Below are 4,773 nucleotides of genomic sequence, written 5' to 3'. Positions count from 1 at the left end.
CAATCTTCCATTTAACCACTCTTGCCTAAATAGAGTCATTTATAAAATGGTAGGGGGTGGAAGGACTATCTTCTGAGGTTGTTGGAAAATTATATGGATTAATATATGGACAATGCTTAAAACAACATATGGAATAGAGTCATTGGTGGTATTTTTTATTATCATTAATGTTACCAGTAGCCAGTTCATTCATCTGCTGTTAAATCTATTCCAATAAATGAGTAAGCATTAGCTACATATAACTCAATCAGATATAATATGTCTATTTCCAGGTTGGCCAGTTTTTAAGAACAATTCACTGTGTGCTATCCTAAAATCCTAACTCCCATGCAAGATGTGAATCAACTGTCCCCTGTGATTCCTTACACTTTTATATTTTTTTTGATTGTCTGCTTCCCTCGTACACTTTGGATGTATGGTACCAAGGGCGCAAATATTCAGGCCTGGTGTATGGGAAAAAGCCACTCCTTCATAGATTTACATAAAAATGTGCAAAACTAGACCCAGGTCTTAGAATCCAAAATCAATTCAATAAATCACACTAAACAAAAAGGAAGAGTTAAGATATCAATCCATATAAGGCTAGTAATAAAGGAAGCTACTGGAGAAAAGGATTCAAAGCAAATATAGAAGAATAAACCAGCCTCATTCTAGAATTGAAATATAGGCAGCAGTATTAGGTAATTTATGTGGTCTTTCAATGGATTATATGGGTACATCAAAGGAGGTGTAGATATGGTGTCAGAATAGACATTTTTAAAATAATAATTTCTGTCATATAATTGAAGCAATGTAAATATATGTACATATCTATCTCCCCAACTATATTATTTTTATTTCAAGGACAAATCTTAATGACTTTTGTATCTGCAAACATAGATAGCATAGGGCATATAAAAACTAAAATATCTTGAATGAATTAACTAATGTACGATTCGGTAGATGGAGGATGGTGGATGGATTTCAATTCTGAAAGTACACAACAACTTTTGGAAAAATAAAAGATAGACTATCTCATCAAATTATAGATCAACCTAAAAACCTTGTGATCCAAAAAATTTATCTACATATCATTTATCTTCTTAAAAATTTATTGGTTTGTCTGCCATAGAAGAACCTTAATGAACATATATGGGGCAGTTCTTTAGTCATCCAGGAAAAATGTTTAGAAATGGTTACACGTTTGCTGTAGTAGAAATGTTGAATAATATTTGTCATTTAGAAACATTCTATAAAATGATGTAAATCCTTTTCCAACATTTCATGCAAATGTAATAATTATCATTTGTGCTATCTGTGAGAGTAGGGACAAATATAATAATTGTATCTATCTAGGGCTCCAATAATGATGATGATGATGACGATGACAATAATAATAGATAACATTGATCATTGACTAAGGGCAAGGAAATAATGTATTTTATTATTAACTACCAGTTGGGTTACTCTTGTTATTTCTGTTTTATATACTAGGAGACTGACTTTCACTGTTTAAGTAACTTATCCAATTCATAGAGATATTTTTTTTTAATTCACTGTTGTATCATAAGTGTCTAACATAATATCTAAATATAGTAGATTCATAATAAATTTATTGATTGAATGAACACAAAACATGACACTCTTGCTACTGAGTGATATTCTGTTCTGTTTTCTTTTACTTTATTATTGCTCTTAACTGCTATGATATACGGCCTCTCATTTACACAAAAGACCACCTTAACCTCAGTATAGATTTATGTTTAGTAGGAAGTATACTTCAGGGATGAATATGGCTTGAAATTTTCTCTATACATAAAAATTTTCCCTATGTCTCTTTTAATCTATCCTTTTGAATGATTCTGTCTGTCATCCTTTGTCATAGAAAACAATCGGATCTTTTGTCAACATTTGCTAAATACCTGATTTTGAAAATTTATCCAATTTCTCAAATTAATCCTCTAAATCTACAAAACATAGTGACACCACTAGGGTGAGGTGAAATCTGGCATTGCTCCAGAGGCGTGGGGGAGGAGGAGGAGCATGGTGGCATTGTGTGTTAGCTCTCGGTTCTTCCCTGCTGACATAGCAAAGAATTACAGGTCGGTGAGATTGAGAAAAAGTAAGATTTATTGAAAGTACATTTTAGAAGGAGATGGGCCTGCTAGGGAATGCTGCAGCCCTGTAGAATTTGGGAGGTAAAGAGATAAGACAGTAGGCCCCAAAGGAAGGAGCAGGTTTTTAGCAAAGAGAGCCTTAACAATGCAGAAATGGGAAGGTCTGTTTATATTTGGGCCGTGATGGGAGGTCCTAGATGATCCATATGTGAGGTCACCTTGAGTGACTTCTGGCTGCTATATAATGCTTTGCCTACTGCACATGTGTTTACCCAGAATTCAGTCTGTTATAATTAGATTCACGAAATTCCGGGCATAGTCATGATATTATAATGATGGTATAATGAGGCTGACATTATGGAACATGCTTTCTGCGCGTGTGTTTGTAGCTGGTTTATCCAGCAACTTTTATGGCCTTAGTGCTCTAGGATTTGGTGTAATGTATAACCCTAAAAAGGAAGTATTCTGGGAAGTACTTAAGGAAGGTCTGCAAAGGAAGTTTCTGTGGGCTTTCTCTCCTGTCACTCATGCCTGACTAACTGCCTAACAATAGTTGAACTCACAGATGAGTTCTTTGTTAGTTGATATAACAAATGTAGATGTCCTTATCTAAGAGAGTCAATCTTTTTTATCAGGGGCTTTGGAAGTCTTTATGAGAACATATGTAACTTTAATTCTGATAATGATTTCTTTGAGATAGACTAGGTACAAAAGGTCTAAGAGTGTATCGTAATAAATTAATTGGTTATTGAAATCATATTTGAAATAATAGCTTGAATAATATAGGTTGAGCCCAAGACATCTTAATGTCTGAGGTTAACCAAGTTCAGTACAAAAGAGCTTTCATCATGTTCTCATACGCAGCGTCGACTCCATGATTCCTGATTTACACAACATATATTTGCTACTTTTTTTTTTTTTCTCCTGGTTTCAAAACAACAAAGCTTCCACTCAAAGTGAAGCGTCAAAACTCCATGACTTTCTGCACTGGCTCTCAATTTCACAAGGCGGTGAGCAAAAGCACAGTTGGACAATTTTGCATACTGTCATTCTAACAGTTTCAAATGTGGTGGTCAGCAGGACTATAACATTAAAAATGCAAGTTTCATTAATGATGGTCCACAAGGAAAAGGGATGAAAGGTTACTTTGAATTGTCCTTGAAGATGATAGATAGTGCAATAGCCTTTGATACTTGAAATCAGCACTGGTCCACTCAAATCAAGACATCTGTTCTCAAAAACAAGAAAGAGCAAAAATAGATGTTGATGAGGAGCTCAAGCAGGGCAGGAAGAGGAGAAAATTGTTATTGCTCAGGTGTTTAGATAGCTTTGGGAAAGAGTGAATAAAAGTGGACAAACCCTTCCTTTGAAAAAACAGGAAAAGGTGGGTATTCTTACTTGTCAAATGCAGAAGGACTGAAAAACTTGTTAAATGTGCCTTCTGGCTAGTTTGCAATACAAGCTGTTCTCCCCAGATAGCCACAGTTCTGTGTTTCTTTTACGAAACTAACTAAAGTATTTGCCACTTAACAATTTCCTTATTTAAATTAGCTGGAGGGAGATTCATTACAAAGAGTCAGGCAACATAGTACAGAAAAATCAAATTAGATAACACTCACATATCTTAGAATATGCAATTAGTTGGGAATGAACAATTTGGTTTCCAAATATTCTTAGGCATAAACAGAGATCTCCAGTGAACGGTGAAAATTTAATAAAGGACTATATTTTAGATTTCTTGAGAACACACGGTATTAATATCATCTATGATAAAAGAATATTTTTCTATTGCACTAATAATAGCTAACACTTACATAGTGTATACTATAGTCCAGGCTCTTTTATACCTAACAACACATTTAATCTTTATTATATTTCAGTGAGGTAGATATTCTTTAATCATCATTTTGTAGATGGAGGATTGAAACATAAACTGGTCAGGTGATTTTCCTCCCAAAACATGTAAATAATAAGAGGAGAATGGGATTTGAAATCGAGAAGACTTGATCAAAAATCTATACTCTTTCCCAACAGGTTATGCTTATTTTCTGTTCAGTGGATTTCTATAAACAGTTATAATCTCACAGAACCTATTCCTTCAAAGACTCAGAATCTTAGTAATTCTCCTAACTGCTCTCATTTTAATTGCATACCCCCCATACACACAGGCAATAAAACAGCTTCATATATTTGCTCATATACATGAAAAAAATTAAAGATTTATTTTAAGCCCACATTATCTATAATATTAATAACATTTAAGAAATATGTTTGCCCTGTTTAAACACCAAGTAATCATACTAATTTTGGAAAGCTCTTTTGAATATACATAAGTATCTTTTGGTTATTACAGCACAGTATCTCAATAGTCTCTTCAATTGGAAAAGGCTACCTTAGCATTAAAAAAAAAAAGTTGTGTAATATGTTGACTGTGAAGGATATAATCCTGAAACAGTGTCACTATTCTATGACACGTGGACAATGATGTCTGCCTATAATGTACTGATCATACATGATATACATTCAAAAAATATTCCTATGCATGTTAGTGTTAACTAAAATAGGAAATCAAATAGCTTTGAATAAATTGAAGTTTATGGTAACAATTAGAGATGCACAAATATGATCTTTATATATTAAAAAGACTAAAATCTAATTATCTAATAGGATGAGGAGA

The sequence above is a fragment of the Pteropus vampyrus genome, unplaced genomic scaffold (genome assembly GCF_000151845.1).
Source record: "Pteropus vampyrus isolate Shadow unplaced genomic scaffold, Pvam_2.0 Scaffold13, whole genome shotgun sequence".
Classification (NCBI taxonomy): Eukaryota; Metazoa; Chordata; class Mammalia; order Chiroptera; family Pteropodidae; genus Pteropus; species Pteropus vampyrus.
The sequence above is the reverse complement of the archived record's forward strand: the minus strand, read 5'-3'. Positions refer to the sequence as shown.